This window comes from Dermacentor variabilis, chromosome 2 (assembly GCF_050947875.1).
Source record: "Dermacentor variabilis isolate Ectoservices chromosome 2, ASM5094787v1, whole genome shotgun sequence".
NCBI lineage: Eukaryota > Metazoa > Arthropoda > Arachnida > Ixodida > Ixodidae > Dermacentor > Dermacentor variabilis.
In genome coordinates this window covers 53,953,369-53,967,594 of record NC_134569.1, presented here as the reverse complement: position 1 = coordinate 53,967,594, position 14,226 = coordinate 53,953,369, and the positions used below count along the sequence as shown (strand labels likewise).

At 46.7% G+C, this 14,226-nt stretch overlaps 1 protein-coding gene across 2 annotated transcripts in view; it reads right to left on the bottom strand.

The window, feature by feature from the left end:
* The window catches only part of Ncc69 (sodium chloride cotransporter 69), a 151,703-nt gene that overhangs the window by 49,213 nt on the left and 88,264 nt on the right, over positions 1-14,226 (bottom strand). The window lies entirely within an intron of this gene.

The window sequence follows — 14,226 nt, the reverse complement described above, 5'->3', positions numbered from 1 at the left end:
GCGGACTTCTTTCACGCTCGGAAAAACACTTTTATGTAGCACGTATGGAGCAACGGAAAGCCGTATCGGGAGTTTTTCATGTCGCTCTACAATTTTCTCATTGACACTTTTCATCTAACTATAATGTTTGAGAAGTTGGTTAATTAATTAGAACTCATTATCTAATTAGGCGGGATGAAAAAAATAGGCTGAGTATCGCCAAGCGACGGCAAACGACATTACCTTGGTTCTGTCCAGCTACGTAGCTTATGCATATATTTAATGTTTGGCTCAAGTTACGTGGGACACCCTGTATACTGCTACTGCTTTGAAAAAGAAGTTGACCTATTTAAAGACAAGCGTCTGTTGCTGGGGCGCGAAGCCCCGAGAGTGAAGTACAATAAGGACACCCAAGCAGCATTCGGCTCAAATGGGGGAGGGGGCGGGGGAGCGGTTTCCATTATTCGTAGAAGCTCGCGAAAGACTTTACAAAAAGAAAAAAGAAAAAAAGAAAAGAGGGGAGGGGGGTAACTTGTTCACTTTCGACTTCTGTTGGCCTAATCGTTCGCGAAGAACTGTCAAACACACCTTGCAGCCACAGCTGCAAGGTGAACAAAAGAAGAAACTAGGCTATCTCTTTTGTTCCCTTGTAGCTTTTTCTTTCTCCTTTGTTGTGTTTATTTGTTTGTTTCCATTAAGTGTTACGGCACTGACGCAAGAAAGCACTAAAATAACCCCCACCGTGCAGGTTTTTCTCCGGAAGATCTCGTCTACCACAATTTCTTTTTTCACGGCTTGGCCATACTACGCATTAATCTGTACGCACAGTGCCGGACGTGTAAAGTTTAGATGTTCTCAACCACGTTCACGAAACAACCACGCAGCCACAAGCTTGCTACATGCGCACAGTAGAAACTACAGCGTACGCCATGAAACGAGCAAGCAAAAACAAAGCACAAGGAACAGACGAAGGAAAGGCTTCGTCTCTTCCTAACGATGCACTGACACCTTTATTATTTCGAAGTGTTGGAAACCGTGCCACAGTGATGTCGAGAGTGAAAGTGTGACATTTGGAATGTATGAAGCCTGGGAAGCGACAGTAAAACATTTCAATTTGATACTAAAATTACTCTCGAAATGCCAGACCTTGCGACAGGTCGATATTGTAATGACGTAATGACACAGAGCGAAATTTACTGACGCCGTGTAGCAACAAGGCTAGATAACAACGCCCGACGACCTTAGCCGCGTAGCAAAACAAACAAGTGTGTATAGTACGGATTTTTTTCTGACCGTGTTCACTAGTGCCAGATGCAGTGATTGCAGGAACGGAGCTAGCACGTGTATCATGACGTCATGACGCATCCACAACCTGGGTACCGAAAACAGAATTGCCTCGTGGAAACAAGTATTACAGTAAACTACTCAGGGCGCTCTGACGATAGCCAGTATCTTTTCTGAGGTTTGAACCTTCACTTAGCGAAGGAAAAAGACGACAATTGAAAATGTCATGTCAGTACTCCTCTAACCCTGCAACATATCATGTATGTTGCGCTATTTTGATACCTCATTATTTTTATTTATGCACGGGAAACTTAAAGCGAAAGACAACCGCTCAGAACATGAATCGAGATAACTCAGTTGATAGGCAGATGGGCTATCGTATTGGCTAAAACGAGGCCTGTTTTTCTCACTAAAATAGGATTCACATTTTCTTGCGATAGCTATTATATGGACACTCCAGGCGAATTTGTGCCGTCGGCATGAGGTTCCGTATAAAGCCCAAGGGCGATAAAATGGTCGCCGCGCGCCGTATGCTATAGTATAAGCGTGGGAGGTTGAGCCGGCGATCACGGCTCAATATCGCGCGCGCAACGACGGAAAGCGGGGAAGAAGCGCGCCGCCTTCTGTCGCGCGCAAGGCTTCGGAGGGAGGAGGAGGGGGACGCGTTCTAGCCCGTGCGCGCCCGGCAGGGCCGCTGTATCTTGAAAGCCAAATGCGACTGGTACAGAGTCCACGCTGCGCTGTGTTTTCGCGCCGTAGTTGGCGTTGATGCGAGCGGCGGCACGACAGTCAATTCGCCTGCTGCTGCTGCCGCGTTTCCTCACTGCAGCCTTTTGACAGCGAGCTTCCGCGGTCATCGAGTGAAATGTGTTTATGTTGGCTTGTTGCCAACATAAACCACGCTTGTTAATTTATGTAGCATGTCTATGCTTAATAGTTCCTGCGGCCGATGAAACTACTAGCCTTACTTCGTATAGCTGCCCACTAATTTGCTATCGCAATCGATGCTTCGCCTCTCGGGCGAAACTGCGACTTTTTTTAACTTATCACTTAATGTACCGAAAAATTACCTTTGGCACCCCACGCGGCAAAAACATGAAGATGTATAAGTGACCTATCACGGGACCCTTCAGCTAGTGTATCCGGTTCCTGGTCTTTTTGTTAATATTGAAATGCAGAAGACTTTTTTCTATTCCAAGCTTTTTTTCTAACTTAATAATGTGCAGCTAAGTCTTCGTTTGTAGCGAGTAGAAAAGCGGCGCAGCCTTCGCCTTCGTTTTCGATGAGTTGGCTTGGTTTCTCTATCAACAATATAACGACGCCGGGGGCCAGCCAGCAATGACGCAGGCATGTACTTGGGGGAAAACGCGGTACAAATTACAGAAAGGTCTGTGCAACAACGCAAACTATTGTACCAACGTTTTATTTTCAAAAGTGGTAGAAAAGGTCCAAATATAGGTGGTTAACGACAGCTGCGCTCACTCCTGTGAAAGCAGAACGGCTTTCACAATTTACAAGGAATTTGCGAGGCGGGCTATCGGCATCGCTCTCACTTCTCCGCTTCACCGGAGGAGGTACTCGTTTCTTTTTTTAGACGCTACTCAGATCGAAAATGTCTGCTTACAAAATAACCACGCGCTTTTGGAGGTAACCGCTGCTGGTGTAAGCACTACCGAGGGTGAGCTTTACGTTGCGCCATAAAAAACTCGGTCCTTAAAATTCGGTTGTCAGCCCCTTTGACGCATAGCCTATAGTAGCGTTTTTGATACACTGGAGAAAGTTGTCAGCTGTTGATAGTTCAGTAAAACAAGTATCAATAGTTGATTACTGCACTGAATAAGTTAACTCAAACAATATTTAAGTTCTTTCTTTTAGTCTTTTCTTTGTCTTTTTTTCTTTCATGCACAAATGTACTCTCCATGGCCAGAAATGAAAGTGATCAAGTTGTTATAATCGTCCTTAATAGGTGACTGTGTTTGATCATAGCGGGGTTAAACCTGTCGCGGTTGTCGTGACTACGATCACGACTCTTAACTAAAGAACGACAACCAGAGAGAGGAAACAAAACGGCGCGTCGTCTGTTTTCGAGCCATCAAGAAGCGAGCTAGCGCGCACGCGCGCGACCGGCTAATTGCTTTTTGGTGCCGTCTGTCAGACGCGCGGACAGACGACGGCGACTCCTTTGTCTCTTCTGCGGGACAGCCTGCAGAGCTAGTTGCTGCGCAACTCTCGTGCGCGGCGAGAAAAAAGAAAGGTGTTTCCTGCGGAGAGCCACTCTCTCCTAGTCTGCGCAGCCTCCTCAGAGCTATACTCGTTAATGACTAGCACGCACACGACCGAGCGCGTGCCGCCGACGGGACGTCCGACGGGGGTAAATGACAAAACAAAAGCAAGAAGAGGATAAAGTCATCTGACTTGCTTGTGCGCGCATACCCGGCTCGAAAGCGCGGCCGACGCTTGAATTCGCCTGCCCGCTGGCTTGCCATGACTGCTCCCGTCGCTAGGACTAGACGTCTACCCGATAAAACCGTGCAGTGACGTCGAACAGCTGCGCGTGCACTCTAAGAGCGAGAGGAGTAGTGGCTACTCATTTTGTGTGAGTGACCGGTTGTTCTATATTTGAACTCCATACGGGAGAGCTTTGGTAACGTGATCAAGACAGACAGAGAGAGAGAGAGCTATGTAACAAAATGCAGAGAATTCTGTCGGTATCCATGTAGCCGCCATATGCTACTTCGCGTGTGGAAAGGGATTGGGTACAGGAAGGCCATGTGAGAAAGAAGGGCGGCAAAACGAAAAAGAAAAGGAAATGCAGCAAAATATATTATCGTGCTAAGTACAGGTGAGGTAAAAGTGATGATATAAACAGACTGTAACTTATCAATTAAGCCAGCGTCTTTAATAAACCAGAAAAGCAAGTTTAAAACTTGACGTTGCGTTGAAGGAAAAGGCATAGAACCTAGTGAGCTTCCTAGCTCTATGATGGTTCTTGGGAGGCATGACCCATTCTACTTAATTATGTCTCTGTAAGCTGGACAAACTCCAACGGATCACACATCATTCTCATTGTACGCAAATATATCAAGCGTATAATAATATGTACACGAACATTCACAAAGGGACTTGAATATGGTACAAGAGGTCACTCCCGCGTAAAACAGTGGCCAGCATTCCCGTACTGGTGCTTTGCGACGGTGTTCGCTCTATCATCGGACAAGCTGACAAATCAGTTGGAATTTGACACGTGTAACAATCGCCATGCAACCGTCGCTCAGACCGCAAGTGATATCCAGCAGGCGAATAATTGTCTGGGTGGGAAAATGTCCATGGATTCGTAGATTCGGTGAACTGAAGCCCCGCGCCCTTTTAACAGTGCTGCACAAAATTAGGGAGACGGCGTCGTAGTAGCAACCACGCACCAGAAACCATTACTAAGCCTCGACGCGTTTGCAATCGACGTATGTACACGGCTGCCGGCCACCTCAAATTATAGATGTGTGCCCTGGTCAGCGATCGCGATCTACCGCAGCAACACTAGACAATAAAGCTTTTTTTTTTCTTTGCTCTTTTCGAAGACCAAACCGGTTAATGCTTCCTACTGGAAAATATTAACCGCTTCGAGAGCGGTAACCATTCATCAACGTACAGTGGCCACGCGAAAAAGAAAAAGGAAAGAAAAGACAACGCAGCCTGTATACTTGCGCATATTAGACAACAATCGGTTTAAATACATTCTAGTTACAATGAAGTTTCGAATGATTTATTGTGTACGGGCTGAGCAAACAAAAACACTCGACAGGCGACCCGCGACGCCCTTTTTTATATGCAGCGGCGGACACTTGTCGTAATCCCACGTGACCACATCATGTTTGTCCGTGGCATGACTGGCCCTAAAACAAATTCAGCCGTCTTAACAAAGCAGTGTGGTTACACAACCGTTAATGGCGTTTTGCACTCAGAACCCTTTCGGCGTTTCAACTCGGCACTAATGGCCTGAAGGCGGCTTGAACGCCTTTTAAACCAGCATAGACATTTTGATCGGCCGGCCGATGTAGGCTGCAGGGAACAACGATGTCGAAAGCTCCGGCTTGGTAAGCCCCGAGCGCAAGCTGTAATCTTGTTGACTTGCTCGCGCCATCGCATCATTGTGCGCCTGTGCAAAGAGGGGCGCTGGAGAATGCCATTGTTGTAAACTAATGAAGCACGGGTAAACCGTGCAAACTACACTGCCTGTGCACGACGACAAAGATGCATTAAAGTAGTGAAGCTGAACGACGTTTAACCATCCGATATCGGCTGACGCAATGCGGTGAAGTAAAATGGTAATCTGGCAACGATCAGTTTTCTTGCGTTGCTGGCGTCGCTACCTATGGCGAAATTACAGCAGTGTGCAAGCTAATGGGAAGTTTCGTGAGGATAACACATCATGTTACGCGCGACGCGAACGTGCCGTCTGTGAAAAGTTTTGAAACCACTCCGCGAATGACACGAACATGATTGATTGATTGATTGATTGATTGATTGATTGAGTGAGTGAGTGAGTGAGTGAGTGAGTGAGTGAGTGAGTGAGTGAGTGAGTGAGTGAGTGAGTGAGTGAGTGAGTGAGTGAGTGAGTGAGTGAGTGAGTGAGTGAGTGAGTTTCAAGTGGTTTAACGCTCTAAAGCAACACATGATCCGTCACCGAGCGCCTGTCTCATGATAGCTTACATACCACTTGAAACTTCTGACGCAATGCAACTTGAAGCAATGTCTAAGGCATCCGCAATATTTCTAGGTGTTTGAAACAATGACTATTCCAAACAGTCTGACAATTAACTGTCTCGATAACGCGAAGAGTTGCTTCGAAACTTTTTCGGCGAAAACTGCAACTGTATCATACGTAAGAAGTAAGACACGCAATGCGTAAGACGCTATTTGAAAGCTCCAATAAGGTCGTAACGTTGAGTTCATCGCGAAAGACTAGTCCCAGCCGAAGGCGGCGAGAGGTTTAATTTAACGGCAATAAAGAAGCAGGCTAAACCACTGACGTGAGCCGAGTTTCAACGAACAGGGAGTAATACGAGCCGGTTCCTATCTGTTGGACCACATTATTACACGGCGCAGTTACAACCTGTAGCACAGCATCACTCGCGGGGAGAATACAAATAACCCAGAGAACACTCGGAAACGAACGGGGCTTTTACGACCCCGAGGGAAACATGGCCCGCGGAGCCGCGTAGTGCAGCGCGAGTGAAACTTTTCAAGCCAGTCTATTCAACGCCCCCGTTCATTTGGCGAAATAAGGAAGCGTCAGACGCCGTTTTCCTCGAAAGGAGTGCGCATGCGCGTCACACAATGGGTCATTTTGCGTCCTTCAGGGCTACTCGCATCGTAAGAGCGCCTAGAACGTTGGACAGGAAACACGAGCCCTTGCTCATGTTACGACGGTGTAAGTGGCTCGTCAAGTCGCTGCGCTCCGAGAGAAACAAACAAGCAGTTTTATTCTGGAAGTTCATTGGGTCGCGAGGCGTTCTAGTATACGTATACTGCCGCACGCCATCGCAGTCCTGATTCTTGTCTCGTCTCGCTTAAAAGCGTTGAGCGAGTCGGGAGAAGTGACGAGGATTTTTTTTTTTTCTTATAAAGGAAGTACAACAAGGTTGTCGGCCAATCGAGCGAATTGTACTGAAGGTGCCGCCTTGACAACAGCCGTTTCCTCCTCTGTTGTCGAAGTGAACCTTTCAAAAACATGTGCGCTGTGCACCCGGGGCCCCTATCAAGGTCTCATACTCTCTGTTCGGTTTACGCATATTATATATATATATATATATATATCGCTTCGATGAACTTATTGATGTATATAGCTATTGGCAACGTTCCGAGAGGGACAAGTGAACCGCAAGGTCGTTGTCGACTACGACCAATCGCTTCCCCAACAATATGCCCAAAAAACAAGCAAAATAAGAAACAAAAAAAGCGCATGTCAGCGTCCTTGCCACACCGCAAGCAACAGCGATTGTTACCAAGCGCGTCTACATTCTCTGCAAACAACTGCCGACTTACACGCTTGTTAAAGTTGCTCGCCGACAGTTCTGCCTCTTGAAGGTTAAGTTGTGTTGATGTGAGCAACAAGTTTCTGCAATGTTAACGGACCATAAATTTCCATAACCGGCACAACCGCACTGCGTAAGGCTGTGAGTTCGCAAGAGTATAGTCTATCTCTGGTTCACGTCCTTGCTGTTATCTCTCTAGTAATGCAAGAGAAACGCGTTGGCATTACGTCGCACTTCTTTGATGTGTGTGCGTGCGTACGTACGTGCGTGCGTGTGTGTGTACGTACGTGTCTGCGTGTTATCGGGAGCTCACTCGTCGAGTGAGCTCCTGAACAACCCCTTGCGATGTGGTGGCCGCAGTTTATATCGTGGATTCTGGACTTCAAGAAGGTGCGATGTTATGCTAACGCACTTTTCTCTCGCATTTACTGCTAAATCGTCACTGATTCCTTTTTTTTCCCCGCAAACAGTGAAGAAGTATCACAACATGGTGAATTTATCGACATCACTGACAAGGAAACGTACCACGAATTCCTCGGGTTTCCGCCGCTTCTCTCTTCGGCTGCGGTTTCCCTTGGACGGCAATTTAGAGAGGATAAAGCTCGAAGCGACATGGCGTGCGACATGAAGTGCGAACAGGACTGCTACATGGCACCGCAATGTCATGCCGTGGTTCAAGAAATATACTTATCACGACTCGTGCATGTATACCCTAATCTTACGAGTTTATGTCGTGGCATGGGCCTCTCCATAGAAAGGCTATAGATGAAATCAAAGCGTGGGAGTCCATAATAAAGAATGCCGTACATTCCACTAGTTATGTATGCGCGAGGTGACCACTATTGCGGCAAAAAGAAATGTTCGCTAGTAGAAATTGATTAGAGGACGCATCTGTTCTGAAACATTAAAATAAAATTGCGGCTGATAATGCATCACAATTGCTTTCGGACACTCCCGCAGCATCTAGCGGGAGAGACGACGGCGCGTGCCTATGCAGCATCCGTGGAAGAAAACAGTATCGCTAAATAACCACACTTCCACTGCGTAAATCGTCATCACTATAATGTTATGACAATGTTGTACGGAGCTTAACCATGTTCGTATGTCTTACACAAAGATTCTTTCTCAGAAATAACTCTCAGAGTCGGCACAGCTAAGCTATCCAAGCACTTTGGACGGCCAATAAAGACGTTTATCAACCCAACTCAACCTCGGCGCAGCCGTCGGTCAATGGACGCCGATATAAATTACTTAGTCGGCATCTTCCGCGGACTCCCCGCAGAGAAATCTTGTCCGCGCTAAGCACCCTAACCCCTACTGTGCGCATTTATCACGTGTCTTTTGGCTGAGCGTTACTGTACGGTGCGCGGAAATGGTCAATCGAGAAGCCCCGCGGAGGCCAGGCTTCCGATGGGGCCACTAACTCGGACAAGGAAGAATAAGCCGAGAACTACTCCCGAATCAGTTGCATACAGTGGCCGACGCAGATGGCAGCCGGAAACCAAGCAGCGCCAGCAAACATGGAGGGGTAGAGCGTGGAGGGCAAGTTGATGAGGTAGTTTTACGTTCGAGTGAAGCGTGATACCGTACCGCGAGACGCGATACGTTAGGCCCACTGCGCATGCACGTCCTACTATGTCATTCAATAAAGTGACAGGTTACCGCGATTACGTAACATGGCAGCGCCCAGACCACCCCAGACGATCCGCTTCGATTAGAGTTATCCCTTGCTACTTGCTGTCCGGCCCGACAGCAAGAACTAAACAGCAAAATGAGGTATCGCTTAGTTCCACGTCACGCTGAGGACAAAGTATTCGCGATTACTTGTTATTACTGAGATTAGCTGTTTGTTGGCTTGGTACCCTCTCTTTAGACCTAACAGCGGCAAAACAAAGTGTTTTGATTTCCACGTAGCAGGTGGCACCACAGCATTAGCGTTGGCGACACGTTGGCGATGCAGAACGCTGTAAAATCCCAACTCTTCCACATTTTAGCAAGATACACGAGGACTGTATGCTTAAACGTTAATCTCTCGCCATGTCTACTGCAGTTCCGCGGAGCTTAACAGAGGGCTTAACGTATCACGCATCGCATAACGCTTCATTTATAACGCGAAGCTAAACCTCGTATTACCACGTAGTTACCCTCTATCTTTGAGATTTGGTTGAAAGAAGCTTTGGCATCTATGTCTCTGAAGTGTTGGTTACAAGTGAGCTAAGAAGCTGCGGAAAATATCACCACAGAAATGAAGGCCTCTCTTTCAGATGTATACAGTTGGGGATACAAATTTGATGTATAATACAAGGCACGTCTGTCATTATGCCCCTGTTTGCATACAGATCTACGCTTCACAACGTTTCGAAGAATATGCCATGCTTAAAAAAAAAAAACAATGAAAACGTAAAGCTGGCTTTCTCGCATTGCTGCACTGGCGGTAACATGGCGGCAATGTTTATAAGTAAAGCAATGCGGAGGGCAATAAAGCCAATGTTAGCGAATATACGTGCGTGCTGAACGCGAGAAATATTTGCTTGTTAGGCACGTGTAAATTAATTCGGCAAGGCGTTGGGCGCCTTAGTTGGCGCGATGACGCAGCATGTCGGTGTCACAGAACAGAACACTTATAGAATTGATATTTCTGCAGCCGCAAAGTAATTTTTACTACCGAATTAATTATTTGATTCTCGAAACTAATTTCTTTCATGACCGAGAACGTACGTGTTCCTTCTGCGTTTAGTCGATTGCCACAAAATGAGGATTAAAAAAAAAAACGTTTCTATCACGTGACTCTTCTGCCTGTAAAACAGGAATCAAATTTACCGGTTCACATAGGGCAGGTTGTATTAAATATATTATGAGGGTGCCTGAGTCCACGCGGCACCGAGACAAGGGAGCAAATACGAACCTTATAGTTCCCCTTCACTATTGGCTTCGCCACATGCATTTGTGTCTGCGGGGAAGCACGATTTACGGCTTCCCGCAGCGGCAAAGGCCGATTGTATATGAACACTCAAGTCCTTGTTTCCGTTATTCTGGCGCGCAATAGAAACCGGAGTTCGCGTAAGGTGCGGGCTTTTGGAAAAGCACTAGAATAAAAAAGAAGTTAGTTTCACCCGAAGGCCGAAACAGTGACAACGATAGCAATGCGTAACGCTGCGCCTTAACTTCCTCGGACGGTGTTCTAACTACACGCGGGTGCGACTACACGCCGATGTGCTAATACTTCTGGCATCCTTAGAAGCTCTCACACACCGTCTTAAGCCCTGTAATGGCACCACACACGCGCCATTGCACTGCCCGTAGGAGAACGCCGCAGCCAGTGAAGTTACATCACTCGTGAGATTGTGAGCACTAAAATTGTTTTGCACTTCCTTCGAAATCTGGTACGATTTAAAATAAAAGGCAAGAGCTGTGAATTAAATTTTTATGACTCTTGTGTTGAGCGCTAAAATTTAAAAATTCTAAGGAATAGCACGTACACTGCATCTACGGCATCGATAAACTTATAGCGTACGTATACATAAATATATTGGAACATCACGGCGACGGCGAAAATTACTCTGGAGTGTCCATATAATTTCTAAGTTGCAATAGAATCTATTGGAACATTGTTAATGTTTATTTCCTCAAAAAAGGGGGACTTTTTGTGCTTCCTACTAAAATAATCTTTTCCTTTTCTTTTGGGAGGGGGGGCACCATAACAAAAGTTGCAAGTAAGCAAGCCCCATCGGCGTCATTGCGTCATGACATAATTGTGTCTTTCACAAAACTTGTTTGTTTAGTTACTTTAACAGCGGAGAAATGTTGTGCGCTTCGTCGTTTAGTGCTCGTGGCGCGTACGAACAGCATCAACAGCAAATCTTGTTGCCAACCTTACTCTTTTAATTACACGCTATTATAATAATAGTGTAATATTATAATACTGTGCTAACATCAACTTTTTTTTAATTGCCGTCAGCAAAGCACTCGTCTAAGAAGTGTAGCAATGCTGCTATCCGAAGCATGCAACTATAACGACTCTTTACGTGACAAACGTGTCAGTCTTTGTAGCACTGCCACTCTTCGTCGTGAGGACATCGCACGACGGTGAGAGATCACCAAAGCAACGCATTCGGTGGCAACACATGTAAAGCACACCACTTTTCTGATTATGAAACACCTGGTGACGATCCATTACGGAAAAGAAGGTGAAACTGAAGGGGTAAAAGCACGTTATTTCATGATGAGTATCCAGCGTATCGGCCACACCCTTTCTTAATCCGTTATTTTCTGCATCATTTCCTAGCTTGGGTGGGTTATGCAGATCTTTTTCTTGGCCCAAGAGGCAGGGTTCTCTACAGTATGACACGTCAACGGTAGTGACGTTAATGCAGAAGTAAGCATTATCATAATGAAAAATATTCTGTAATGACTAATGCGAAATTTCCAAAGTGTGGCAGAAACAACATCTAGTTATTATCTTCAAGGGCGACCGAAATAGCCTCTGCATCAACACTTACAAGATACACTGTGGTTAAAGCATCCAGCTTTTTTTTGTTGTTGTTGCAAGCATCAAACCTGTTCTTTTTTTCTTTTCTGAGTTTTACGCAACATAGTGCCATGACACCATCACAATTTTATCTTATAGGCATAAAAAATGGCGAGGTTTTTCTTTTTTTTCATCTGAAGCGATTGAAGAGGGGTGTCGTAAGATGATTAGAACAAAGAAAAACATTAACTTACAGGTTTTAATTTTCCAAATCAATAGATAGCTCTAAGGGTTCCACAGTGGGTACAGACGCCAGATTAATTTAAACCGCCTGGAGTTCTTTACCAAGTGCCTAAATCTCAAAGCACGAGCATCTTTGCGTCCCGCTCCCGTCGCAGCCATGCGGCAGCCCCTGCCGTGAATCGAACCCGCAACCTCACGCTTGCCATGGCCTCCTAGAGAACGCGGGGGGTATAGGGGTATAGAGTAGAGGTGCGTCGCCTTGCAACTGCACTCTTCGCGTCGACCGACAAAAAAAAATCGCCAGCACTATGAGAATTTGTTTAGTGAGCACTGCCGTTGAAAAATAAAAAGAAGACAGTAAGGTTAGTTAAAAATTGCCTGTACGATTTTTGCAACATGTGAACCTTACCGTGGCTCCTAGAATTAGTCAATTATGGTCTAGAGGGCACGTCTACAACCTTCGGACGAGATAAGAAAAGGAACTCAAGCTATCTACTCCGTGTGAGCTAAATATTGCAGAGGCTACGCGCCAAGTACATTATAGACCGTACACGAATCATTCACACTCCCAACAAGTCTCGTCACCAGGTGGCAGAAGGAGGAAAACGCCGGAGAAGCGCACAAGCGTGTTGCGAAACGGAGCGCACGCTGATACCACGAAAACACGCCGACGACCTAGATTTCTTCGAGGAGTTTTCCTTGTATTGCTTATGCGCACCGGAAGCCTGTCAAACCGCTCGCGTAACCGACGAAAACTGCGGAGTTTCTTAATAATAATGCACAATATTTTTTTCTACCATGTAAGTAGGCCGAACAATTGGGTAACAGGCCCTTCAAGCTTCAGAATAGCGCAAGAGGACGCGGCCAAGGACAGGACAGCGCCTGTCCTGTCCTTCTGACCCTTCTCGTTCATGTCGTTCTCCCATTATTTTTAAACATAAATCATGAACCAACCATGCAGCAAGTATTAGTTGGTAACAGGTCAGTACAAAGCTGTAGCTGTCGTCAAACTCTTGCCTTTGCTTCGAGTTGTTGAAAAATTTGACTTCGCCCTGCCATCTGCAAGCCACCTGGTTAGCTCAGATGGTAGAGCGGCTGCCCTGGAAAGGCGGTGGTCCCAGGTTCGAGTCCCGGACCAGGACGAATTTTTCTTCAACTGCGAGGATTTTCTTTCGAGGAGCCCGTATGGGTTTCCTTTGTAGCAATTGCTACGAATGGGTGGATGTCTCATTTTCCACTTTATTAAAGCTGTAGGGAGTAAGCAGAAACGCGTCTACACAGGCGCCTCCCAAATAATCATGTTTCCACTACAAGTCCCGGCTATACACATGCCTCTCTTTCGCTGAGACGAAAAACATTCTTGAAAAGCAACAACTTGCACAAATTCGTTATTCACTCCTGTCACACCACGGACACCAAATAAATCAAGGAAGGGGGGTCGGGGGCCTAGTAATAGTGAGTGTGAAGGTTGAACGTGCTCACGAACACATCGCATTCATTGGAACGTTACTAATCATTTCGAATCTGACGATGGCCTGTCTCGGACGCAAGACGTTCCTGTACTAAGTTTGGGGTGTATATTAAACAATAAGAAGCACGTGCTAAAATTATTCACGACCCCCTTCCTCTTTCCACCCTCCCTAACTGCGACATTCTTCGTGGTCACGGGACCAAAAACAAAACCATATCGCAACACACTATGTATGACCCTTCGTGTTACTAAACTTTGGATCTTGCTCCCTCTCATCGGCACCGTGATCCTTAACCTCCGAAAAGCATCGTATTCGCAATTATCCCGTGTTTCCGTCCAACTCGAGCGACACTCGTAGTTCGGGGCTCCCCGACAAGTTGTACGACAAGCGACCGCTCGCACCGGCCGAGCACGCAACGAAGCGTATACGCACCGAGATTTCCAGCGACCGCGCGCAAGCGTTCGTGCGTGGCGCATTCTGCAGAGAGCGACAGCACGAGGAAAGGGATAAGGAGAAAGGTAAACGGACGCCCGCCTGAGGCAAGCCGCATGCGCGAAAGACGGGCGCGTCCCCGTCGCCCGCAGCGGTGGCCTCATCAGCGCCCGATGACTGCCGCGGGCGCAGCCGAGCAGCACGCGTCAATCAGCGTCAGCGGCGCACGACAAGAGGCGGCCCGGCGTCGTCGTCACTGGGCCGGGACACACGTTCTCCTTTCGCTTTGGCAATGGATCAACTATTATGCGTTGAT